The 27,125-nt window shown below is 62.2% G+C and overlaps 1 protein-coding gene across 5 annotated transcripts in view; it reads right to left on the bottom strand.

Moving 5' to 3' along the window:
• The window catches only part of Gse1 (Gse1 coiled-coil protein), a 242,536-nt gene that overhangs the window by 46,227 nt on the left and 169,184 nt on the right, over window positions 1-27,125 (bottom strand). The gene's annotated exons all lie outside the window — the stretch shown is intronic.

A 27,125-nucleotide genomic window follows, 5' to 3' on the forward strand; every position in this document is an offset into this window, starting at 1 on the left:
GGGCGCGGTGGACCCCGGGGTGGCCAGGCCCCCGGCAGGGTCACGGGCTTTGTCACTGAGCCCGCTGGGTAAATGAGGCCACGTGTGCTCATCCAGGGACGCGAGGGTGGAGAGGGCCTGTGCCCTGAAGCCACCCAGCTGAGCCTGCAGCCCCAGGCAGGCGCCCATCTGTGCCACCAGCCTGGGCTAGGACGCTCGGAGATGGCCCAGGGGTCTGGCCAGGGGCAGCCGTCCCCGCTCAGGTCTGCAGTGCGCCTCAGAGCCGCTGCCACCCAGGGCCCAAGTGAGCTTTCACACACACACTGCTTGGGGACTGATGGAGCACAGAGGTGGTACCTGGGAAAACTGATGCCCACGGGCAGGCCAGCCAAGACCCTGGGACCAGGCACAGCCACCAGGAACCAGAACCTTCCGGGCCATCTTTCTTGGCCTCTTGGGAGAAGTGAAGCAGGTCGGGGTGGGGAGACACACGCGGCTCCCAGACTGGCTTCTTTTGTCTGAGGCAGGGTCCTCTTACACAGTTCAGACTGGCCGGCCGCTCACTGTGTGGCCTGGGCTGGCCTCAAACTCCTCCTGCCTCAGCCTCCTGAGGGCTGGGATCTTAGCCGAGGGCCACCACGCCTGGCCTCCCGACAGCCCCAACCTTCCCCGAAGGTACCTGTCATCCAGACAGGAGGAACCGGATCTCTCAGCCCACTCGAGCGTTCCCCACCCTCATCACTGCGGCCAGAGCGGTCAGTAACAACGCTAGGTCACACAGCAGCACAGCTAAGGCCAAAATTCAACTCTGAACCCAGCTCAGCCCCGTCCTCTACCGAGAGCGCCCAGAAAGACCTGGCCGGGGACCAGGGATGGCTGAGGGCAGCCTCACCTCACTCATGAGGGGCCAAGAAAGCGAACACCCCACCACCTGCACGGCAGGGCTCCCCGCAGTGACGGGGCGGTTCGGTCCCCCTCAGTGCCAGTCAAGTCCACTCCAGGGCTGGGCCGCTTATGGTTCACTATAAAAATTAAATTTCAACAACCGCACACAACCAGGGCCACGGGGTCAGCCTGCACCACACTAGAATCTAGAAACAACCTTCTACAACGACATTCTCTGGGCCGAAGTGTGAGGCCTCTGGTGGGGGAGGGGGGGCGCGAATGTGGCCTAGTGGGGAAACCAAGGCAGGATCATTGGGACCAGGGCTCCGGGAAGATTCAGCACGCGGCCAGGGCGGGGCCTGGGGTCGGGAGGTCTGGAACATTACAGTGTCGGGAACTGGCCCGAGGCCGCACTTCCCAGGCCAGGCGCAGCTCTGCGGGGAGGCTGGCCAGTCCTGCCCCTTGGGCAACCCCTCGGCTCCCTCCCGCATCGCATCGGGAGGCAGCTAAGTCCTGCCAGCAAGTCTCACCTTCAGCCAGCACAGAGCACCGTCAGGCGCTGCGGAGGGGTGGACGGCTGGACTGTGGCTGGGTGGGCAGGAGGACGAGAGGACAGACGGGAGGTGGACAGAGGGGTGGACGGGTGGGTGGGGCAGTGGACGGACAGGTGATGAATGAGCGGATGGAAGGACATGACGAATGGACGGATAGATGGCGGACGGATGGACGGCAAGGGGTGGACAAGTGATGAACGGGTGGATGGGCCATGGAAGGACAGATGATGGATGCCTGAGTGGATGGATAACTTCATCCAGGGAAGAAAGGGACCCAGAGGAGAGAAGGCTGATGGATGGAGGAAGGCAGGAAGAAGGGACCTGGTGGGGGAGCGGACAGGTGGGTGACGGGTGCAAAGAGAAAATACCTAACGCCCCAGAGCCCCAGCACGCAGCGGCTCCCCGAGGCTCACGGCGGGGCTGGGCGGGCTTTCAGGGCACACAAGAGCCTCTGCTCAGGGCGACCGGGCCCAGAGAACCTAGAGCCCAGAGAAAGGGCCGGAGCGCAGATGTCGCAGGTACACATCCCTAGGGCTCACGGGAGGATGGTATCAGGGCCCAGGGAGGCCCCTGGGGGAGCAGGCTGTTTGGGGTGGCGGGGCCTCTGCCCGTCTGTCCTCAGGAGGATCTGGGGTGCAGACGCAGGAGCCTGGGCCTTTGTGGCCTTGAACCCCCCTCCTGCTCTCTGCAGTGGCTCCTTCCGAGGGGCCCTCAGCGCACCCCAGGACCCCGTTGTCCTTGGCGGCCATGCACCCCAGCCACCTCCAGCGCCCAGCCTGCACCCCACCTGCCCACCTGCCCTTTGGTGTTTTTGACAAGCCCACACGCAGAGACAGGGACGAATCCCACCGTCCTCAGATGAAACAGGCCCGGGGCTGGGGGTTTAGCTCAGCGGCATAAGAGCCTGCCTTGCAAGCAGGTAGTCATGAGTTCAATCCCTGGTACTGATAAAAAGGAAAAAGACAAAAAAAAAAAAAAAAAAAAAAAAGAAGAAACAGGCCCTCAGAGTGGAGAAACCTACTCCGGTCACCCCACGATGGCCCAACCCACAGGGCACAGTCTCCAGCTGCCATGGGAAGGCGGGGGTGAGGGCAACTGGCAAGCCTCTGGCAGGCTGGGCACAGCAGGGTGCCGGCAGCCCAGGAAGACCCGGCCAGGCCACCCGGCCAGCCAGGACCCACAGCTCCCTGCAGCCTCCTGGGCTCACAGATGGGCCTGCAGCTCGGAGAAGAAAGGGGCCTTCAGCAGGAGCAGATGGAGAAGCTGACCGCACGGGCAGGGAGGTCCGTGGCTGCAAGCCCTGCCCGCACCCGCCAGCCCCCAGGGAGCAGGCGCAGGCCCTGCACTGCCCCTCGGGCAGGCCAGGCCCCCGACCAGCAGGGGCAGGCGCCGGTCAGCTCCAGGCGCCCCTCCCGGCCCCCTCTCTACGGCCCCGCTCTGCTCTCCCTCCTCCTCCCTCTGCCTCGGAGAAGTCAGAGGTGCCGCTCAGACACATCACCGCGCAGGGTGGGGGGCAGTGGTATGGGGCGGCGTGGGACACGGCTGCTCTGAGAGAGACCCAGCAACTGGGCAATGGTCCAGGCTCTGCTTCCGAACCCCACACTTGGCCCCCGCCCCCCTCGAGGGAAGCAGCGTGCTCTCTCATCAGAACCACATTGTTCTGGCCAGAAGAAAAGCGGGGTCCAGCAGATGGCAGGTGTGACAAAAGCAGCTTGCTGTGGCCAAACCAATTATTTATCTAATTATGATTTACCACTTAACCACATGATCTTTCTGCAGAGTTGCGGGCAATTAAACCAGGGTGACTATGTGGATTATGCAAATGGGCTGGAGTCCAGCGAATAAAATTGGAGATTAGACATTCACACAGGCGGGCGCTGGCACAGGGCAGGGCCTGGGGGAGCGGAAGGTGGGGAAGAGGGGTGGGCGGCCGAGCCTCCGGCTGCCCTGAGCCATGACATCAGACCCTTGGGAGGGGTAACCAAGGCAGCTGGCCTCACGGCAGCAGCACACAGCAGGCGTCTCGGGCCCTGCAGGGGACACAGGCCACTCTGTCCTCTGGCTACAGTCAGCTCCAAGCAGTGGCTGAGACATGGAGGGCCACCACCCCGGCCTGGCTAGGGGCTCAGGAGGGCGCCCAAGACGCTGGACAGGGCTCCCCAGGGCTCTGCTCAGCAAACCCAGCGCTGGGCACCACCAGAAATTTCTCTCACCCTCAGAACAGACAGTAGCCACCTATGTTACAGATCAGGAAACTGAGCCTGGGGAAGGCTGGTACTGAGCCAGAGCTCATGCCAGGCCCCAGCCACGCCAGGACCATACCTGCGGAGGGCGGGGTGGGCGTTTCCAACCCAGAGCCTGTCCCTCCAGCTGGCTGGCCACAGTGAAAACAGGTCGGTTCAGGCTGCCGACAACAGCACCCCGCCGTGACCTACCTGCTGGACCAGCGCACCAGGGTCACTCCCAGCTGCCCACAGACCAAGCATCTGTCTGACTTAGCAGGTAGCCATGGTCTCGGATTGTTTGGAAACAAAAGGACTAGAGATGATGACATCTCCTTCCTGCTGCTCCAACGGTGGGGTGACACTCACTGATGCCCCGATACGGTGACTCCCCAGGCTGGCCGAGCACAGGGAGGAGGAACCCAGGCGGGGAGATGCAGCCTGCCAGGTCGAGGAGCCCCTGCAGAGCTGGCTCCCCCACCTGCTTGACAAAGGGACCATTCCAGGGCGCAGGTCCACTCTTACTGCCCAGCAGGCTGCGAGGCAGCTTTGGCCCAGGCCTGGGTGCCCCTGCCAGGCCCTGAGCGGCACAGAGAGGTTCTGGGCCTCATGCCAGGGCTGTGACTGTCACACTTCACCCCTCCACAGGGAACCCTCGAAATGCCACAGTCTGAGCAGGAACTGGAACGTGAAACCAGCACCGTGGCGGGCCCCTGCCAGGGCCGGGCACGCGGCTCAGCCTGGCTCAGCATGCACGAGGCCTCCGGGTCCCAGCACCACAAAGCAGAAGGGGAAAGGAGGGGGGGAAGGTCCCCACCCCAGGCAGCTGTGTTCTCTGGAGTATTTTTGGATTGGCAATGCTGAAGCAGATGGGGGCTCCAATCAGAACTGTTCCTGCCTCCCCCCTGGAAGTGCCAGCCACCCCCAGACACATGCGGGGGCCTGCGATGCAGACAGGACGGGAGATCAAGGCCATGGGACACCCAGGGACCCCTGCGGCCCAGGGCTGAACTGTCCTGAGGTGCAGCTGGGAATGTGTCAGCGCCGCAGCCACTCAGCCAGAGTGCTGGACAGCCACACGTGCCCCTGGCCACCTGCGTGGACAGCACTGGTCCAGAACACCCCTGCCATCACTGCACAATCCTCAGCGGCCAGCGCTGCTGCACAAGGTCTGCTCCAGAGAGCAGACTGCCCAGTACCTTCCCAAGGCCCCACATCACAGAACACCCGCAATTCTGATACCCTGATGTCCAGGCCTGGTGGGAACACCCACTCAACCCAGGCTCTGTGGTGGGCGGGAGCGCAGGGGCCCTGAGGGCACAGGCCCCCACTGCCAGGGCGAGGGTCTGTCCCAGGACAGCCATTTGGTCCCTCTCACAGCTTCAGCTCCGGGCAAGGCACACTCGAGTGGCCCCTCAGCCCACCTGTTCCTTCTGGGCCCTCAGGGCTCCTTTCAGGTCGGGAAGGCACACGGAGCTTTGTGGGGGCCACTGGGGTGGGGGGAGCTGCCCGGAGCCCTTGACATCTCCCCGCCAGGGCCAGCAGACCGCATCCACCCCGAGCTCCCGACACCAAACGCACGCACGCAGCCAGGCAGCCCCTCACAGCCACACTTGCCCGTGTCACACGCACACACATTCACACACACGCATGCTCTTGGCCTCCTGTGCACACTCTGTCACGCTCACATATTCACACACTGGGTGTCGCAAGCGTTCACAGGCTCACATGCCATACCCCATAAATGTTATTCCTTGGAGAATTGGCAAATGGGAGGCAAATTCCAGAGATGCCAGGGAAACTACACACCAGGTGCGGCCCCTGCGCCCCTGGAGGTCTTCCAGAGAAGCCCAGACCCCGCCCAGCCAGCCTCAGCCCCGCCCACCCCTCCCCAGGCTGGGGTCCCTCAGCTAAGTAGTGCACCCTACCATCACCACCATGCATGGGCAGATGGTCCGACTCGCTCCAGAGCCTCAGGACCCTGCCCCAGCAGGCGCTCAGGTGGCATCCCGGGTCTCCCAGGCCTGAGGTGAGGAATCTGGGGCAGCGCCTGCCAGCAGATGGGTGTGGAGGTGGGTGTGGGCGAGACCTGAGGCCTGAGACGGGCAGGGAGCCGGGAGGGCGAGGCAGGTGCCCCGGAACAGGAGGAGGACATGGGGGGCGCCAATGCCTCCTGCTTTCTGCTGACCCTCATTCTGCAGGGCTGGGGGCACCTCGATAAGGGAGAGCCCCCTCCTCCAGGAAAGGCTGTTTAATAACCCACCTGCCGCGCTGCTCAGAGATTTATGCAGCCTGTGAAGTGGGGATACAGAATGTTCTTACGATACTTCTTGTCCCAGCAAAGGTCACAGACAGGGCCTATCAATCCCCAGAAATAACGAAGGTCCCGGCTCGGCTGGCAGCGGGGAGGGAGGAACCTCCTGGCACCTGCCTCAAGGCTGGCTGCGCTGTAAATCATGTGAATTACAGATGCAGCGGTAATTGACCAGATGTGGGGGCTCCCGACAGCCGTAAAGCCGTCCCACACTGGTAATTAGCAGCAGAGCTGCCCCAGCAGGGACACTGGTCCCCAAGGCGCCTGGAGGGCAGGGGGAGAAGGCACCAGCCATCCAGGGAGCCGCCCAGGGACTTGAGATTGCCAGGCCCACACACAAGACCCTGCAGGGACCCTGTCGTCCTGGCAGGCTGTAAGGGAGCTGAGGGATGGGGTTTTCTACTGATGGGACACCCTGCAGAATTCCAGGTACCACCCTAGCCTAAATACGCCCATTCCTACTGGCGCCAGCCCCCTGGGCTACCTGGGAACAGTCCTGCGATGTGTCTTTGGGGGCCAACCTCGGGGGTTCCTAATCAACCCACTCCGGCCTCTATGAAACCTGCAAGGGCAGGAGCCACGAAGCCCACCTTGGCCAGGTGTGTACCGGGTGACCCCAGCTGCAACCACAGAGCCACCAACACATCTCCAGGTCCCCAGCAGCCCGACCACCCGGAGCCCACACGCACCCGGCCGCCGCTGGATCAGTTCTGCTGTAACGTGTTTTATGAACATGCAGATGGCGTGGCTGGGGCCGGGGGGAAGGCTTTACCTTGGGATAAGAAATTAACACTGGCAAATAGCGAATTCACCGCCTGTATTTCCATCTCCCTAACACCAGCACCATCTGCCAGCGATCGGGGCTGCACACCGCCATTTCCCCCTTTATTTCTCCCGTCTGCTCTCCCTCTTTTTTAATTTATTTTTTTCATTTCTGCACCAGGGCCCTCCAGACACTGCTGGGGTTGGGGTGCAGTCAGCAGACCACATCGCGCAGGCTGTCCTGCCCCAGGCCAAGGCCATTGGGGCTGCGGGACACACACACACACACACACACACACACATACACACACGGGCTGTGACGGGCCTGTAGGCCCTGTGCCCACCCAGAGAAGCGATGTGCGAGCCCCGCCAGCGGACAGGTCTTACCCAGGCCTCACTCTGTTCTGTGAGTTAAAAACCAAACAAAAAACCCACAGCTACACCAAGACCCTTGGCAGCCGTGGATGGACATTTGTTCCTCCCTGGATGCCTACTGGAATTATTTAAGAACCGAGCTACTGTGAAACCGGAGTGGGCCGGGTCCCCTGGCACGCAGGTGCACAGCTAGGGTGGCGGGAGAGGACGCTTTCCATATGCAAAGCCACGGGCGGCGAGGGAGGGGCAGGGCGGTTTAGGAACAGCTGCGCCGTTGGCCACGAGGCCTGGCAGTGGGACAGCTGGTGTGGCCCGGCTCCCGGGAGGCGGGAGTCCATCCTTTGAGCCCTGGAACAGCAGCCCAACCAGGGCCGACTGAGGATCCTCCAGCAAGGGCCCGGGCTGAGCCCACAGGGGGCGCGGGGCTCCCCATCCCCACAGGGAACTTGAGACCTGAGCCCCAGGCACCTTGCTGTTCAGGGCCGGAAGGGCCAGAAAGGCTGGAAGGGCTGTGACCCAGGTCATGTGGCTGCGGGCTGAACAGTGTCCACTTGGTGTATCCACTGACGTCCCGACCCTGGGCCCTCGAATGGGACCTCACGGGGAAGTAGGGTCACTGCGCCTGTGGTCGGTCGGAGGAGCTGCCCTAAGCAAGTGGACCCCAGTCAGGATGACAGGAATCTTCCTCCACAGTGTGGCCAGACCCAGACCCACAGAGAGGTCAGTAAGTGGCCAGAGAGGACACTGACCTCTGAGGCCAGCAGAGGTCAGAGAGAGGACGAGGCCAAGACAGCCTGCCTAAAGGACCCTGGCACTGTCAGCCCTCCTCAGACTGTGACTGGAAACACTGGCCCCGCCAAGCCTCAATGTTCTCATCTGCGAAATGGGGGCGCTGCCGTTCCAGCCCACAGGGAATGAAATTCACTCCTGGCAGGAACAGCCACCTGCTGCTTAGCCCAGGCAAACCCCTTCTCACCCTTCTGTTACAAGTGAGGGAACTGAGGCACAGGAGAGGCAGACAGGCGACAGGGCCGCAGTGAACACAGGCAGGATGCTCTAAGTCCTGGTTGCCAATGGCATCTCTAAGAAAATGAGGCCCAGGATGTGGTCCAGAACTTGGCCTAGCACTGTGAGGGACAATGTCACTGTACAAAGAAGGCCACTGCGGCCCAGAGAGGGAGGGGACGAGCTCAAGGCCAGGCGGGCCAGCACCCTGGGCCAGGCTTCTTCGGCCCACCTGAAGATCACCTGGGCAGAGGCCCCGAGCAGCTGGCACCCCGTGCTATGGAAGCTCCTCTTCCTGGGATGCTGTCATGGTGTCTCTCAGGCCTCTAAGCCTCTGGCTCTATTTGGGCCCCGGGTAGCCACAGAGGCGGCCACCAAAATGGGCCGAGGGGGGACAGTTGCAGAAGCTTTGGGAGCCAGCGCACCGAGCCATCCCAGACGCAGACCTGGCTCAGTGACTGCAGCTCTGGGGACCCTGGGCCACCTGAGTCCCACCCAGAGCCCAGACACACACACCCTGTCCTCTGCCTGGCTCCCAGCCCACAGCAGGCAGAGCAGCCGGCTCGGCGGAAATCACACCCTGTCTCTTTTGCCTTTTAAAACAGCTCCTCACAACTCCTTCGTGGTCAGCCAAGGGCGGGAGTCCCGGCCTGCACTCCTGGAGATGCTGCTTCCGGGCCTTGGCCGCCACGGGTCTGGGGCCGGTGGCCAGATCGCAGGACCCCGGGCAAACAGTGAAGGTGGCAGGTGGGGGACAGAGCGGGTGGGCAAGGAGGGGCTCCAATCCCAATGGACACCCCCAGCCGTGGCGTGTATCCCACTCCCTGGGTGCGGCCCCCAACCAACTTTCAAGCCCCGAGGGAAGCCAGAGCACAGGACTGGAAGATAAAATCTGATTTGAAAGAATTTTATCTCTCAGCCCAGTGACAGCTTTAAATATTGAAAGGCACAAAGTGGAGGGAGGGGGCAGAAAAACAGCACCAAGTACCAGCCGCAGCCAGCTTTTGCCAAACACGCTGCCATCTGAGAGAGAGAGAGAGGAGGAGGGGAGAGGAAGAGAGAGTGGGAGGGGGAGAGACGGGCTGCGGGAAGAACACTCCACCCCGTTTCCCGGCCCCCCCACAGCAGCATCCCGGGTCTCCCAAAGCTTCTCCAGACAGGTAATGCATTCATTATTGACGGATCAGTACCCGGAGAGTGTAAATTACTGAAACAAACACGGCATAATTAGGGCATTAGAGGCTGCGTGCAGGGAAGGCAGGGTGCTCTGGTTTGGCTCGGCTTTCATCTTTGCAGGTGTTCGCTGGTGCGCCAGCATCCCAGCCTGCCCGCCATATGCACAGCCCGGCTAGCCAGTTCTCAGCTGGGAGGCCCGCGGGGATCCCCCTGCCTGGCCAGCCAGACACCTGGGGGACAGGCCGAGGGGACGGCGCGGGTCCCCAGGCGCGCGCACGCACGCACATGCGGCCAGGCGCGCACAAAGACCCGAGGCCAGTCTGCGGGCGTGCAGCTGGCGAGCCGTCCCTGCCCCCATGCGTGCCCTCAGGATTTCATGACAAGAATGAAACTGATCAGCCAGCCTCCAGCTCCGTAATTAGGGCCAATTGAAGGAGACAAAGGCAGCTATGGAGATCACAGTGGGAAGTGGTGGTGATGAGCACTGGCTTTGAAACAGCGTTTTGTACTCGCTGGACCATCACCGTGAGGCGGCCGCCCCCTTGGCTCCCCTCCCCGGAGCAGAGGCCGACGGGAGGCGGCTCCAGACGGCCCCGAACCAACTGCCTTTTCTGGGTCAGGCCTCATCTCTGGTGGCACCCCGAAGAGGTGGCTGGGGGGCCCGGCCGCCACCTTTGTGTGTGGGAAGAGACAGAAGGCAGGCGGGGGAGGTCGGCAGTCTCCCTGTGCAGCTCGGACGCAGCTGGGCCAGGGCTGGGAAGGGGTCCGGCTGCTGGCTTGCTGGGAGAGCCATGCGCCTGCCTGTGTGACCTTCCTGTGTGACTGTGTCAGGGTCTGTGCCGGGACGCCGGGGCTGAGAGCCTTGGAACGTGAGCAGTGCCAACCCCACTGCCAAGCTCCTCCTCTTCCTTAAAAAGTTACAATAGACCCAGGCATAGTAGTGCACACCTGTAATCCCAGGCCTCAGGAGGCTGAGGCAGGAGAATCGCCCTGAGATTAAGGACAGCCTGGGCTACAGAGGGGCAGTCTGAACTACATAGCAAGACCCTGTTTCAAAACACAAAACAGAAGTTACGACAACAAAACCACCCTGGGGCCCAGACCTGGGAACCATCATTGGTGGGGAAACAGAAAGGCCTGGGTGCCGACGGACAGGCAGGGCGCTGGGCCATGCAGCGAGGCTGGGCCTGCACAGGCGGGCACGCCGCTCAGCCCCTGGGTTGCAGGAGCCCGTGCCTCGCTGGCTGTTGCCCCTGCTTCTAGGGCACCAGACCCTGCCATGGTCCACAGTTCCTGCCAGGAACCCCGGGTGGCACCCTTGCGGGATAGAGGCTGCCGAGGCCATGGCGCACCCTGTGGGGAGGAACCAGCACAGCAGGAGGGTCCTGCTGGCACCTGAGACTGTGCCAACCTGCTCACACGCTCATGTGCTGCTCCTGCTCATGCCCACAGTAATCCTCTGACTTTACAGCAAATTATTAAAACTCACATATTTAATCTGCCTTCTGGAATTAATTGAATTTTTGCGCTCAGCAAATGCCACAGTTTGCGCTGCCTTTCGACGGTGGCTCAGAACAGCTACAGGACGAGGCGGCCCACCAGCCACGGGCTGCGCAGATGGGCTCTGGGGGCTGCAGGTAGCCCGTGCCCACCCCCTGGCACCCTGAGTGTGGAGAACGGAAGCTGGAGCTATCACACAGGGAGGCCCGGTGGGCCCTTGGGGATGTGGCTGTCCTGCTAGGCAGGTAGCCCCAGGACACCACACCCTCCTGTCCACCAGGCTCTGGCAGGCCTCAAGGGGTCCAGGGAACGCTTCTCCTTCTACCTACTTGGCATCCAAAGGCACCAGCATGGGGCTTCCCGACCCCCTGGACCCCGGCCACACTTGGTGGCAGTGTGCCACCCCAAGGCACCCCGCCACCACCGCCGCCGGGGATGTGAGGTCACACTGAATCTGGCAGCTCCAGACACGTAATCCCGGGGCGCTGACACATGGCCCCCCGGTGCTTAGCACAGCCTCCCCGCAAGCCAGGCTCCGGGTGTGAGTTCGCTCACATGGGGCTTCCCAAGGGCAGGCACAGCAGTGTCTGCTCCCGACTCTGCCTCCCTCCTGTGCCAGCCGCAGATCAGACTCTGGGTCCCCCACCCACCCACACTTGTAGCGCCCCTGGCCAAATGTGCCAGCAACTTCTTAGGGTGGGGGTTGTGGAAATTCAGATTTCTAGGCTCCAAGGACCCCCGGGAGCAAAGGACAGTCAGCTCTGAGGCTCAGCAGGGGAGCCCGACAGTAACAGGGGGGCCCCCGCACCATCTCTGAGCTTGGTGCACCCACAGACCTGCAGGGAGCACACCGCGCTGGCCTGTCTGCTGTGCAACCGTCGCCCAGACCTGCACTGCATGTTGATCCTGGATGCACACAGCTCAGTTTCCTGACTACACCCTGAGTACATGCACAAGTACACATGTTTGCACACAGGGCTGTGGCTCCCTGCAGGACCAGAGTGAAGAGGACCGGGGTTTCCAGGGTGCTGTCTTGGGGTCTTTCCTCTCACAGGGCCCAACTCCTGTCCAGAAACAGAGGGGATCCGGCACCCCACACCCTGTGCCAAAAGGCATGCCCCAAGCTTCATTCTAGGTCTGCTCTGGAGGGCCATCAAATTCTGCAGAAAGTGGGCTCGTCTCGTGCCCCCCAAGGTTCAGTGGTTCCCTTGGCCGTGGTCCTGACCATGACCCAGGATGTCCACCAGGCCAGAGCTGGGCAGTGTCAACAGCCCCCTGAGCATGCTTGCTTGCTGCCACCCCTAGCTCCCCAGCTCCCCAGCTCGGGGTCCCCCGTCTCTGGGTGCTTCCTCTACCAGAGGCTGGGGGCTTTGCCGGGGGAGGGGGAGGCCACACGGATTCTCCACATCCAGTTAGCTGCTCTTCACTGAAAGGGTTCCCCAGCCAGGCCAGGGTCCAATCCTGGGCAGAGACAAAAGCAGCCCACACTGCACGCAGGACCAGAAAGTAGCATCCAGCCCTGCAGCAGGACACTGTAAGTCCAAGGTCAAGAGGCGTCAGCTGGGTCCCTCTCTAGAGTCCCACCCTTAGACCTAAGCGAACCTCCGCCCTCCCCACACCCGAGGCGGGGCCTGGACACAGGAATCCGGGACATGAACACCCAGCCAGTGCCAGAGTCCCCGACAGGTGTCACCCAGCATGGCCAGGCCCAGCAGGAGACTCGGCTGCTTAGGCGTGCTGGGGCGGGCCTCAAAGGGAGCTACATGCACCCGCCCACTGGTGGGGGGCAGAGGAGCCTAAAGGCAGGACAGCAGGAGGCGGTCAGGGCCCCCACCCGGGCACAAAGCAGGCCCCATCCTTCCCGGTGATAAGGGCTGCACTCTGGGGCTAGAGCCGTGCAAGACTGAAGGTCCTTGGGTCCCCCACAGCCTGCAGGGGCCAAGCGAAGGCCACCGAGTGGACCCTCAGAGCAGAGAGCTGGCCCCGGAGTCCAGGAGCCAGCTGAGGCCTGCTCTTCCCCACTCAGTGCAGGACTTGGTCCCCACCACTGCTCCCACTGTCCTGACACACACAGGCGCCCACCTCCCTCCTCCTGTGGGGGGTCAGGGGCTCAGGGGTTCATCTGTGCAGCTGAGTCCTGTCCTGGCAGGTAACGACCAAGGGGTACGCTCCTCACCCGTGGGTCTCCACCCGTGTGGGTGGACTCTAAGGGTCAATTCGGACCTAAGGCCTTGTGGTTCAGACTTTTCCTGGCCCAGACCAAAGAGAAGCTGGGGACAGGACCTGGGGGAGACGCCGGGGTCTCCCCAGGGTTCAGGCGGCCAGGGCAAACCACCAGCACTGGGGGTCTCAGGGAAGCAGGTCTGTGATACCCCAGGCCCAGCAGCGGGCAGCAGGAACCTTGCCCCTCCTGGTCCCCGGGACACTCTCTGACTGTCTACCAGAATCAGGCCCCAGCCAGCCGCAGCAGGCCAGGCTCAGGCAGACAAGGGCTGCCCAGCAACAGGCCCAGGCCGGATTACCATACATTAAGACGTAATTACTCTGCGGAAATTTACAACACAAAGCGCCCTCCCCAAGCTGGCCAAGGAAGGCTGGGGATACAAAGCCCAGCAGTGTCTGGGGCCAGGCGGGAGCAAGTGGGCAGGGCCTTCTGTGGAGCACCTTCCCCTGTGTGCCCTACTGTGCCCAGGAGGAAGGGCCTGCGCCCCGAGCCTGGCCCCAAAAACCTCAGCCCACCTCAGCCCCTTCTCCCACTAAATCCTCTGTGCTAAAGATGCTTAAGCCTAAGAGTAGGAAATAACCTTGATCACAGGGCTGGGGAGGTCGCTCCGCAGGAGAGGACTTGCCGGCATGCACAATCCCCAGTGCGGTGCCTCAGCTCCACTCCCAGCACTCCGGGAGGCTGAGGCAGGAGGATCACTGAAACACAATCACCACCGCTGAGAAGCGCCCTGTGCTCAGAGACCCGGATGAACAGGTGTGCAAAGGATGCGTGTGAAGTGGCCAGCGGGCACGGCAAGGCACCAGGGCCACGGTCTTTCATCTCAGGGAGGGCTTGGCACAGGGACTGAGTAAGGGAGGCAGGGAGAAGCTGGGCCACAGCAGGAGACTGTGCCCGCCCAGGGCGTCCCGCCCTGCCACTCTGCATAGAGGTGAAAACTGATTGGGGTTATCTTAGCCTGGCCACAGCGGCACCCTCCCAGGTGCTGACGCCCAGTGTCAGGGCTGGGCCCTGGGAGGCCCCTGCACGTCCTGCAGCCAGCTGGGCGCCAGCCAGAGTGGAGGCTGGGAGGAGCCCTGCTTATCAGAAGAACCACAGGCCTTTCACGGCTCAGGGAACAAAGGCCGAAGCCTCCCGCACCAGCTGTCGGTGGCAGAGGCTCAGAGAGGCCAAGGGCCAGCCTGGAGACACACAGCAGGGCACACAGGCCCTGCACAGGGAAAGGGCAGAGGCCCCTGGCCTCTCTGAAATTCCCTGGCAAAACGGGGAGGAGCAGTGTGGGGCCACGGCAGGTGACCCTGAACCGCTGTGCTGTTCTCCGGCCTGGGGCTCAGCTCTTGCCCTTGCTCGGCCTCCTCCTCTGTGGAATGAGCACATGGGGACAGAGGGCAGCAGCAACAGCAGACCCTGGGTAATCTTCAACTCTGCCCTTTGGGGCTGGGGCAGCCCCTCTGCTGGGCGGCACACCCGCCCGACAGAACCAAGCCTTCACACACCCCGCTCCTCCCCCAGGAGCAAGGCACTTGTCGAGGGCAGGCCCAGCGCCTCAGCGCCTGGTGGCTCACTTCAGGGCTACCACCGGGAGAAGGGAGACCACGGCCTGGGCACAGAGCGGTCACTTCCCAGCCAGCCCAGCCACTGTCCTGCTGTGACGGACGATCAAGTGGGTAACAAGGAGGCCCTCAGGGCTGTGCCCAGGGGGTCCCCCACCCCGGGCCCCTCGGGTGGACAGGCCCACAGCAAACCCAGCCTGCGTTTCCTGAGTGACCAAGGCACCTGTGGCCCGGGGCGACCCCTGGGAACACAGCGTTAGGAAAACTCGCAGGTCAGCCCCTGGCAGCCCGCTAGGTCACCAGTCCCCACTTCCAGTCGCCCCAGCCCGGCGAAGGAGCATGGCACCCCAGCACCCCACCACCACCGCTCCCCTGCAGCACCAGGCCTCTGAAAGACACCACTGTTTCCTCTCAGATTCTATAAAACCTATTTATTTTCAAATTCCAATTAAATCTGAGACCACATCCCTTTAAATGCGTTTTTCCCCTGGAACCCAAGCCGACCGTGAGGCATTTGGTAATATTGCGTATTACCAAAGGATGTTCTGTAAAATTAAATGGCCTTGTAAAAGTGGCCTCTTAACAGACACCCTCAGCTTCTGGGTTAAACTGTCATTCCCAGGAGGATCAGATAAGGCCAGGGGGCACCTGGCCTCCCCCGCTGCTCTTCTGGGCCAGGCAGGCCCGGGACGGCTCCAGGTGACGGCCCCCCTGAACGCTGGCAGCTGTCAGACACATCAGAAGACAGGAAGTGGGGGTGGGGCGGGGTGTGCCCAAAGACACCAGGCGAAGCACCAAATGCCAAAATATAATGAAAATTCAAACTGCTAAAACAAATATAACCATAAAAAGACTGGGATCCTAGGAAAGCCATCTCCACAATTAGGCAGTTTCTGCTATATAGTGATAATCACCTAATTATACTATTAATGACAGTTCAACCTGCTTTGAAATGAAAGGACATTCTTCCATGGCAAGATACCAGCTGTTAGTTACAGATGTCAAACGTCTCTAACGCGTTATTCTTATGGGGGAGAACAAAACCCCATAAAACCAACACATCCGTGCTTTCCTGGAGCCCCTGCCCTCCCCCACAATTAGCCTCGGGCTTCTGCAGTGCCCATGTGAAAAAAATCAAAATAAACGGGAAGCCCAGGAAGAGGCTGGGCAGGGGCAGAGGGCAGAGGGCAGGGCGCCCCCACACCGCACAGCCCCGCACAGCCCCGCACAGCCCCAGCCCCGCACATGCAGGGCTGCGGCTGTTTAACAGCCTCTCTAATTCCTCCCAATGAAATAATCTCCGGAACCAGGATGTTTATGCCGGATAATAGATCTCCCGGCCAGCACTCCCCCGGCGGGCGAGCACAGATCGTCAAGTGCCTCTCGGGAAGCGAGGTGGCCGGCCTGCGCCCCGGCCCGAGGACATATGCTCAGGCTGCTCCCGCCAGGACTGTTTCACCCGGCGCCTCTGACATTCTGTAAGCCAAGGTGTAATAAATATCCAACTTTGTCTTCTGACAATAGGCAGCCACATTTAATTAACTGGAGCGGGAGGCTGGGGCGGGAGCCGGGCGGAGGGGCGGAGGAGCGGGATTAACCTTTTAAGCCTCGGGGACTGCAGGGCAGGGGGCTGGCAGGGGGCACGGCCCTGGGGCCCTGTCAGGAGGGTGTGAAGACAAGCTGGCTGATCAGAGGCCTGGCTGCCGCTGGGAGCTGCACGGCAGGGAGACCCCCCTGCAGGCTGCGCGGGCAGAGAAGCCACGCTGCGCCCGCCCGGCAGCAAAGCCTCGCTCCTGCTGGCTCAGGCTCCTGGCACTGCGCCCAGGTCCCCCCCATGCCGTGACCTCCCAACTCTGGGCCTTGCCCCATAGAGAAGGGGCGGCTTCCTAGGGCTCGCCAGGTTGGCTCAGGCCAGGCATGTCAGCGGAGGGGGCTCAGAGCTGCGAAAGGGCACGGCTGGGCACCGAAAAGTCCTCCCCCGGCCCCCCCAGCTTGCTGTGTGACCCCAGGCAAGTTTCCTTCCCCCTCTGGGCTGTGGTTGGATACTGGACGCAGACTTTCCCAGGAGGCTCACGGCTGCACTGTGGAAGACAGGCACTGGGTGCCATTGTGGAGGGCTTTACGGCTTGTGGCCCACCACAGCCCCCTCCCCTAGGCTGGCTGCAGCTGGGCTGCTGACCAGGACCAGAGGAGGCCCCTATGCCACACCAGTCCCCGCACCTGGGCTCAGGGTGCCCAGCGTCCGCCGTGACTCTCCCAGTTCCCACCACAGCGCTGTGGCCACCCCAGCCCCAGCCCAGCTTCCAGATCCCAGCCTAGAAAAACCGCTAGTGACCCGAAGTTACCCAGAAACACACAGGGGCGCGGGTGCGCTGGCTGTCCAGCAGAGCACCGAGAGCTGTGGGTGGCACCCTAGGCTCGTACGCCAAGGCCACAGTGCCGCGGCCACCTGCTCTGCACTGGCAGAGACTCTGGCCGGGTAGCTCTGAATAGCAACACTCTGTGCTCCTCAACATCCAAATAAAATCCATCACTCGATACAGACAAACAGCAGGTGCCCTGCAGGCCCACTCCACAGCTGGGAACACTGAGGCTCAGAAGCCATCGGGCAGCTCCGAGGATGGGTACGCGGGTGACCATGCAGGTACACTGCACCAAGAGAAAGGGACAGGCAGGCACGCAGAAACCTGAACAGGGGCCCCACAGCAGCCGCCACTGCTGAAGCCAGGAGGAAAATCAGCGCAGGGTCACAGCCGACGGCAGATCTGTAAAGGAGTCTGGCTGGGTGGTGGAGTATTATTCAGCCACGAAGAGGAGGGGAGCTCTGAGCCCAGCTCCGACACAGCACGGGTGACGGAAGCCAGACGCAGAGGACCGCAGTCCAGATGGCTCCGTGAGAGTGGACATCCAGAACAGGCAGGTCCAGACAGACAGAAAGCAGACGCTGCTGCGGGGGCCGAGGCGGGCAGGAGGCCCGGGGAAGGGCTGCTGCTGGGCCAGGCCCTGTGGGGCGAGGAGGGCGCGTGTTCTCCTGCAGTCAGGGAAGGCGGTTGCACAACTGCAGATCCGTTAAAAACCACCAGATGGGGCCAGGCGTGGCGGTGCACACCCAGGAGACCGGCACCCAGGGAGGCCGAGGCAGGGGGAACTCGGGCTGGACAACAGTGAGACCTTGTCTCAAAATAAAACTGAAGAGAGAGAGCAGGGGACCCAACTCAGCTGGGAGCGCTGCCGCTCGGGCTCTCAGTGTGGTCCCCACCGGCCTCTCAGGGACACCCTGGCTCTGGGTCTGCATCCTGCCCCTCCGGCTGTCCTCAGGGCTCCTCTCAGTACCCGGAGAAGTCACCGGGGCTCCGTGGAGGTGGGGACCCCAGGATCACCACAGGGCTGGCCACGGTCTCCGCCCAGTGGCTCTGCACCTCCAGGAGGGGTCCCCAGTCTCCCAGCTACTCAGGGGCAGGCCAAGGGCCCTCCGAGGTGAGAGTCCTGCCTGGGCCCCGCCCCGCCCCAGTGTCCTGGACCTGGAAACCGCCCCTTCCTTCATGAAACTGCCACTTGGTGGCTTCTGCTCCCGCCTCAGCTCACTTCTCCATTTTGCACGCCCACTGCAAATGTGCCCAACCCTGCCCAGCCACCCCCGCGGATGCAGCCTGCCTGTCCACCACCAGCCCCCTCCAAACCTGGGTGCTGTCCGCTCTGACCTGTCCCCCTGCTCCAGGGCTGACCTAAAGAGCAGGACCAGTCCTGTCCCTCACGCCACCCCGAGGGCCACAAGTTTGTGTGTCCATCCACCTAGGACTGGGGTCAGCCCTGTCCAGTGGGGCTCTGAGACAATGGAAGTGCCGGTCACCACGGAGGCCCTGCCCCACGTGGGCACTGAGCCCTGGAAACCGAGCTGGTGTGAGCTGAGGCTTTAACTTCACCGTAAAACCAGTCCCAGGTGACCAGGGCACGGGGCAGCATGGGTCCAGCCTCAGCACTGTCCCTGACCGCAGGGGCTCAGGGAGGGACGGTCTCATGTGGCGTCTGGGGAAGGCAGAGCCTGGGCCCTGTCACTGACCGCACAAGCTCCAGGCCTTCCCGTGCGGGGTACAGACTGCGACACCTATGCTGTCCAGCCTCAGCACCAAGCCCCCTCCTGCAGGCAGCCCTCCAGGATCACCGCAGCTGCAGAGCAGCTCCGGCCGCCCCAAGCGCAGAGTGCCAAGGGCTCCTCCGCCCTCAGGAGCATGTGTGGGCTCACAGCCTCTCCTCTCTCTGCTGGCCTGGCAGGCCGGGGCCTCATGGCACCACCTGTGCCTTACTTGCAATCCTCCCCCAGCCCTCCGGGGCCTGGCACCCGACAGGTGCTCGGGAACCGCTGGCAGCTTCGAGAAGCAACATCGCTTTCCAAACCGGGGCAGGAGGACGGACAGGGCTGCTGCAGGCAACGGCTGTGCCTGTGCCATCCCTCCCTCCGCTCACCCCACCAGTCTGACCTGCCGCTGCCTCCTCCACCCCGGCCCCCGGGAGGTGACAGAGCCCTGACTCAAAGGCATCAATGCGGGATGAAGAGCCAGATAGGTGCGGTTACCCGAGGGCCACGCGAAACCACGTGTGTCTTTCACAGCCGCCTGCCGGATGTCACAAGCCAGAGGGCACCTGCAGAACCCCCAGGCCACGCTCCTTGGCTCCCTGGGCTCTGAAGATGCACCCCAGAAGCCCAGGCCTGAACCAGGCCCCAGAGCAGCCGGCAGGCGGCAACACGCAGGCGACCTTTGCTCCCAGCTGGTGGCTCCCGCTGCGGCAGCCTCTCTGGAAGGCGCTCAGCAACCTCGGCCAGCCCAGCCGTGCCTGGGAACCCGGGCCAGGGTTCAGGTCTTGGCTCCAGCCCCGGAAGCAGCCAGTGACCTCGCTGTTCTGTGTGTGTGTCATCCCGCCCCCCGGGGTTCCGGCAGGAAGTGGCCTGGGCTCCACACGGAGGCGGCTCTGTGGCTGCACAAACACAGCATGACCCGTCCAGGCTGCAGGCAGGTGCATGGCCCTCTGCAGGGCCCAGGAGGCTCAGGGGCATCCCCTAGGCAACCCTGGGCGGTGCCACAGTCTCAGGTCACTGCTTCCCCAGAAGAGAGGAAAGAGACAGAAACAGAGGGGGCAGCCACCACCCGGCACCGCCAGGCACCGGGGCCCAGGAGCCAGGGACAGCCTACGAGGGCACTGCAAAGGCACAGACACGCTGAGTCTCGTGGCAGCCTGCGGAAATTCAGGGCACTGAACTCAGGTGCAGAGGCCATGACTCACAGCCTAATCCAAACCCTGGCCGCTCGGCTTCTGGGTGATCAGGAGCCCCGAATGCCTGATGCAGGGATGCACACCTGTAATCTCAGCTTCTGCTGCTCCGGAGGCTGAGGCAGGAGGACTACAAGTTCTAGGCCAGCCTAGAGAACTTTGGGAGACCCTGCCTCAACATAAAGAGATCTTGCTCTGGTAAAGCACAAGAGTTCAGCCCCTAGCACCACAGAGAAACAAAGGGTCAGGAGGGCCGGTGGTCTGTGCTCATTATACACCCAGATGCCAGGAGTGCGCCGACAGGGCCCAGAGTCTGAGCCCCAGGCTCTGACACAGGCACTGCAGGCTGGCACAGGAGGGCCGACCAAGGCCTCGGGACACACTGGTGCCCAGCTAAGGACAAGGTCCTGCCATGGCCTCCAGGACGGTGGCCCACGGGACTGGCCACCAGCAGCAGCACTCGTCAGAGCCCAGACGCACCCTGAGGGGCCTGGGGTCAATGGGGTCCCCCCACAGTTCCCCCGGGGAGCTCTGGACAGTGCAAAGCCAGGAGTCAGCGTGGCCAGCTCTGGCAGTCGCCTGGCATGACCTGAGCTGCTGCAAGACTCTGCTCACGCCCACCACCGGGGTGCAGTCCCAGCTGGGGCAACTGATTCAGGGCCCCAGGGCAGGGAGCACCCCAGGGTGGGGAGCACCCCACAGCCCGCCCCCATCAAGCTGCCGCAGCCACTGATCAACCCAAGACGTCGGAGCTGAATATTTATGAGCCTATCCGGTTCCACACTTTCATTTCTGGCCCAAATTAATAATTTATCAGGCAAGTTCATAAAAATCAGACGTGGCTCATTAGCAGCTCCCCAAAAGGCACTCCTGTCCCCCCACCCTGTCCAGGGAGGGGCAACTCCCCCAGGACAAGGACAGTACCTGGTTTTCACAGACAGCCTCACGGTCTACCCTACTTTCTTGGAGGCCCATGAAGCCAGGGGGTCCCTGGCTCCCCGAAGCCTGGAGCCGCCTCCCACCTTGCCAGGTCTCTTTGCTGGGGCCCTTCCCAAAACCTCTAGGAGCAGCCCTAGCACAGAGATGGCCCCCCCTTTCCTCTGTCCGGTCCCCAGAGGGCCAGCTTCATGGGGTGCTGATGATGCCTCCCTCTCCTGTTTGTTGGTCTGGGATGTTCCCGCTGCCCATGTGGGGGCCTCCTCTACTGCGTCTGGGCAGCTCACCCTCGCTGTGAGCTAGGGGCAAAGGGCAATGCTCTGTGTCACCACCAGGCCCCAGGAGAGGACCACGGAGCCCACAGGGTACTGGCCAGCAGCCAGCACCACGCATGGCGGTGAGTGAGACAGCCAGAGGACGAGGCCTCCAGCCTGTGCGACACCCCCTACAGGCCTCGGCTCCTGAGGTCTCCCCTCCTGAGGTCTCCCCGTGGGCCCTGAGCCCTTCACCTGAGATGAGCCTTCACGGCCGCACCGCACTGCTCCGCCAGGGCTCCCCGAGACCAGGGGGAGCTCCTCTCCCTCCTTTCCTGTCTCCCGCCCCCCTTCCCAGATAATCATGGAGGCTGGCAAACGGTTGACACCGTTACCAAGACAACCAGGAGGTGCGGCCTGGAGCAGGTCTGGGAGCTAATCCTCAAGGAATTACAGGACAAGAGCGGCGGCTGCAGGGGCAGGGGCACCGGCTCAGAGATGCCCGGAGGCCAAGACCAGTGCTGCGGGCCATTCAGCACTGCCAACACTAGGGCACGGAGGCCAGGTCGTGATGGGGAACCGGGGTCCCCTGGAGAGGCCGCAGCCAGGCTGGTCTCCTCTGCTTGGGGGCCCTGCGCTCTCAGCATGCGAAGTCACAGCTGGGAACCACCGAGCCGGCGTGAAATCCCAGCCAACGGCCCTCCACGCTCTCCCTGCCCGGACAGGAAAAGGAGGCCAGAGAGGGCAAGTGATGGCCGGCACCACGCAGCCAGGAGGCCAAGGCAGACAGAGCCGGCCATCACCTCACGGCTGTCTCGGCATCCGCCCAGTGTCACCACCCCACCCTCCTGGGGCTCCACGGTGGCGGGCAGCGTCGGGAAGCGGGTCACAGGGAGCCTGGCCACTCCACTCCTGCCTGGGATCCTGAGTCCCTAAATCCCCTTTGGGAACACAGGTCCAGGGCCACCAACCAACCAGCACAAGAGCCTGCACAGTCCTGTGGTCAGCCTCACACGGGACCCTGCTTCGGGTCTCCACAGTGCTACTGGCCCATCAGGCCACCTGTGTTCTGCCGTGGAGTCATGGCGGCCACTTCAGGCCAATCCCCTGCTGCCCCAGGAGGGACAAGCCGGGCTCTATCTCTCCCCAGCAGAAGTGCCAGCCCCATCACTCCCCTCCTACCTCATACCTTAGGTCCTATGCACACTGCAGGCCTCAGGACCTCTGCACACACTTGACCTTTTCTTTCTCTGGATCTCCCAAGGGCTAATACCTTCCCGCTCCAGGCTTGCAGCTCTGATCCCCCTCATCAGGCCACAGACAGTGCCTGGCACGTGGGAGACATGTTAAGCACACATAGCCCACTGGGTCTGCAGACACCAGGTCGTGGGCTATGACCTTGGGACCCTGCAGCAGCAGATCAGACCCTCGTGGGCTTCACCCTGGAAGAACCCCCTTCTTCCCCCGTGCTGATCCCTAGGGGCCCAGCCGCTGCTCCATGCACATGATCTCGGGGCCCTCGGGGGACAGGGACCCCTCTGGGTGGGAGAGGCCACGCTCAGAGCCCCGAAGACCAGAGGGGGCTGGAAAGGGGCGGGCAGAGTAGAGGCCCTGGCTGAGGTCACCTCCACCCTGCAGCCCAGGGCACGGCCTCCCTCACTCAAACCAAACTGCTGCCCCTCTGCACAGCCTAGACACCCCACACATCCCATGGCCCCTGCGGCTGCCCTGGCCCCACGCCCAGCACCGGCTCAGCACCCTGAGTGACCTCAACCCACTATTCTGAATGCCTCAAGCCCCTCTGAGTACTTCCCGAGCGGCCCCCAGGGCCACCTGCTCTAGGGAGACCTCCTAGGTTTCCTCTGCCTGGATGCCCCAGGAGAGTCCAGGGGAAGGAACCCGAGGGCCAGGCACACACCCTGCTGCCCTCGCCCAGCACACCCTCTGGAGGGCCTGGACGCTGGGCTGGGCGTCAGACTTGCTGTCCCCAGAGCATGGAACCAGGTGAAACAGCACCAGGTGGACCCGGCGGCAGGGCAGGCCTCTCTCGGGGCTACTCGGAAGTGGATCCCCAGGGCCCAGGGCACCCAGAGAAAGGGAGGTCTGCACGTCCCAGCTGGGACCGCCTGACCTTAGGACGGTGTCCAGCAGGCGGCGGTCCAGGCCAGGCAGGGACCTCCTGTCTCCCCAGGGTGGGGGAAGCGGGGAGGGCCCCGGCTCACCTGGGACGGACAGGACCACCAGGCCGGCGGAGCTGCGGGGGAAAGCGGAAAACTCCACTTCCCCCAAGACTTGTAAAAAGCCGCGGCTCCTTGCCTTTTACCCCAAGCCTTCCCGGCTCTAACACGCCACACTTAGTAATTTTACGAGCGAACCAAGCTATACATCACACAGTTTTATGTTCCTAAATTAACAAAAGGACTTTAAATCTATATGGAGCTCTAAAAAAAGGAAAAGCAGCCACGTCTATTTTTATTCTCTCTCCCCCAAATTCCCCTTCCCTGCTAATACAGCCCCCCAGGGCTTCCCATCTCTGCCCTCCTGCCAGGGAGACAGACCACCGAGGAGAGCAGGTTCTGAGGCGGGGGAGGCCACCCCTCTGGAAAGGCCACCCCTGGGGAGGCTGAAGCAGAAGGGTTCCAAGTTGAAGGCCAGCCGGGACCACAGCAAGATCTTACCTCAAAAAAAAAAGGAAAGAAAGGGCACTTCAACACTTACGAGTCTACTTTTGTTTTGTTTTTTTGAGACAGGGTCTCACTAAGCAGTTCAGCCTGGGCTTGAATCCATTCTATAGCTCAAACTGGCCTCAAACTTGCATCGATCCTCCTGCCTCAGCCTCCCAACTGCTGGGATTACAGGCTGGTCAACTTCTTTTTGAAAGTTCTCGCCTCCAGGCTTTGGGGCTGGAACCCCGGCCTTTCCCAGCGCCCTGACCCCCCGGTTGTTGCATGTTTTTTATTGTGAGTCAAGGTCTCATTAAGTGACTAGACTGAAGCCGAGACCCTTTTGCCTCCGAGAGGCCGGAATCGCACTGTGCATCATCCTGGCTGAAGCAGAGGCTGGGAGGTGACCGGCCCTGCAGTCCCCTCCCTGGCCTGATTCCTGGCCACACAATGCCAGGGCAGCCAGAGGACTGGATGGCACTGGACGCCACTGGGTGCTCATGGCCACGTCTGGGGCAGGTGGCAGGGGGTCTGAGGAGTGCCCAGTGGACTCCCAGGCTGTCCAGCAGCTTCCTCCTGAGGGAGGAAGACCCTGGCCCCCACCCCAGCCGGGGTCAGACCAGGATCTCTCTTGACCACTTCCGATTCCCATCCAGGGAAACCTCACTGCTAACCAAGGGAGGGACCAGCACAGCCCCTGGGGAAGCTGCGAGGTGGGGACAGGGCCTGCGGCTCCAGGCAGATGGCCATGTTGGCTCCTCCCACGTCTCAGGGGCATCAGATTAATTAGGGCCTGCCAGGAAGCCTGGGTGGGAGGCAGGCGTCCCGCTGGGCGGCTGGGCTGTAAATAAGCAGCTTTCTCTGCCACAGCTCCAACGGCAGGCAGTGTTTTCCTGTTATCTGATGCAGTCCCTGGGGCCCAAGCAGCCCCAGAGCGCATCTGGGGGTTCAGAGCAGCCCAAAGCCCAGGCTGGCTTCTGACCGGGCAGCTTCCTAAGCCAGGCAGATGCTGAGGGCAGTCAGTGTCACAGCTGGGAGTGGGCAGCCACCAACCCCAAAGGCCAGAGCAGAGCCAGCATCTCACTGCAGTAGACCTTCTGCAAGCAGTCAGGCCTCCCTCGGGCTAACAGGCCCAACTTCACTTCGCCGAGTACCCTGACTCTTGGCAGAGGGGGCCCCAGTATCTTTCGTTTGTTTTTTTTTGAGGCAGGGCTACAGCTTTAGCTCAGACTGGCCTTGAACTCAGTGATCCTCCTGCCTCGGCCTCCTAAATGCTGGGATTATAGGCGTGTACCACCACACCCAGCAAAACTCTAGTTTCTTTCCAGCTCCTCCAAGGCTAGTGGAGAGAGAACAGTACAGGCCTGGCAAGCTTTTAACAACTCGCTGTGGCCCCAGAGGACAGAAAAAAATTCCAATCAAGGGCTATAGTATAGCTCTTGGAGGAGCAAGGCCTTGGCATGTGCGTGCCGCTGGGTCTTACCCTGAGCACTGCGGAGAGAGAGATAGAGATTGAGAGAGAGAAATCCAGGCAGGCAGGGCATCACCCAGGCCAGTGGTGGGGGGCTCCTTTACCTTACGGGGGGCCTGGCGCATTCTTCCTGCAGGACACAGGGGACACAAGGGGAACCTGGGGTCACCTCGAGGTCAGCAAGGCCAGGGTGTGGCTGGGGTCAGCCCTCCTGGAACTGCTGGGAACAAGATAAGGTCCTGAGGCCGGTCCCCTCCCACCACAGTCCGCAAATATTTATTAAGCAGGGACTCTGGAGCCAGACTGCCTCCCTCAGAGCTCGTCGGCCACTTGCTGCTTCTGTGACCGAGACCACTTGGTGACTCAAGTTTCTTCAGCTCTCAAGCATAACCTGACCTCCCCGAAGGGCTCCAAGGCTAGATCAGGACCCTGTCTGGCACAGAAGAGGTGCTGTGTGGCGCACAGCCCCAGCCAGGGGGACAGATGCCTGTAATCCCAACACGGGAGAAGCTGAGGCAGAAAGATCACCTTAAGTTCGAGGCCAGCCTGGGCTACGTAGTGAGTTCAAGGCCAGCCTGACTGCGTAAACTACACAGAGGGACCCTGCCTGAAAACCTCCCCCATCCCCCCAAAACACCGCCCAGCTTCTTATTATTATTACCTTAGATTTTTATGACTGTTATCATCAGCCTGGCGCTGAGCCCAGCATGCAGGAAACATTCAGTCTCTACCTGCACAGGGCTCAAGGTCTCCAGGGGCTCAGGCAGGGTGCCCAAATGCACGTGCACACAGAGGACAGCTTTGCAAGGGACCCCCTGGCCTGGATGCTGCCCCCAAGTCGGGGCAGGAAGGAGGCCACAGCCAGCTGCCCTGCTGGCCCCAGCTCCACCTCCTTGCACAGGCCTTGATCTCTGGGGCTCCCTTTGCATTCAGGGGACCTTGCTGGGCCTGCAGGCTGGAGAGGGGGACACCCAGCACCCTGAGGGCCAGGCCCTGGTCGGCAGACTAACGGAGTTCAAAGCCTTGGTCAGATAATCCTGCCTCCACAACCTCGGTGACTACAAGATAGTAACGATCGCTGAAATTATTTCTCATGAAACACTGGCTCCTCAACCCCCAGACCAGAGTGGGTAGCAAATGGGCAGCGGCGTCCTGTCCTCCGGAGGAGAGGATCAAGCGGTTTGCCCAGCCTGTACCGCCTCTGTTGTAACCACTGAAATTTGCCACTGCAGTGTGAAAGCTGAGGACAGGACATAAAAGAAGGGGCGTGGCGGGGTGCCAATAAAACTTTATTTACAAAGGGCCTGGGAGGCCGCCCCCTGCCTGCAGCGCCCCTGTGGGGGACATTATAGATCTTGCTTTGCTCAGTCCCCTGCCAAACTCTTGGCTCAGGAGAGGCAGAGCCAGACCTCAGCTCCTCACCCTCACAGAGGAGCCAGGGCTGCCTGACTGTGAGCTGCCCCTGGGAACTGGCAGGTTGTGGGCCCTGGCTTCTGTCGGGCAGACAGCTGGCCGGGACCCAGCTTCAGGGACAGGTTCCAGGGCTTGGTGGCTCCAGGGCAGCTGGGTGTCCAGCCTTCAGTAGCCAGGGCCCCTGTTCCCTGTCCAGTGAGGTGAGCAGCAGCCAGCACCTCCTTGGCTTTGATTACTAAAGCCCCCTGGGCCTCACGCTGCCCGTCTATGAGCAGGCGGACGCTGGCACCTACCTGGGAGGGCAAGGGGCACAACAGGAGGCCACAGGGCACCTCTAGGGCTGCCAGCACCCTCCCGAGACTCCAGGATGTGCAGTGGCCTGAGCCCTGAGGGGTACACTGCGGTGCCAAACCCCAGAACGGGCTCTTTACAAAGAAACAAACAGTGGGAAATCTTGGCAGGCTGAGTTTCCGGTGCCCTCAGCCCCTCCGAGGAGGGGGCAGAGCCCCCACTCCCCCCTGCACCCTGGCTGATTTTCCTTAACTGCTTTGAATTTCCTCTTCTGACACTT

Source organism: Cavia porcellus, unplaced genomic scaffold (assembly GCF_034190915.1).
Source record: "Cavia porcellus strain 051 isolate PalLab524CR breed Dunkin Hartley unplaced genomic scaffold, mCavPor4.1 scaffold_4, whole genome shotgun sequence".
Taxonomy (NCBI): Eukaryota; Metazoa; Chordata; class Mammalia; order Rodentia; family Caviidae; genus Cavia; species Cavia porcellus.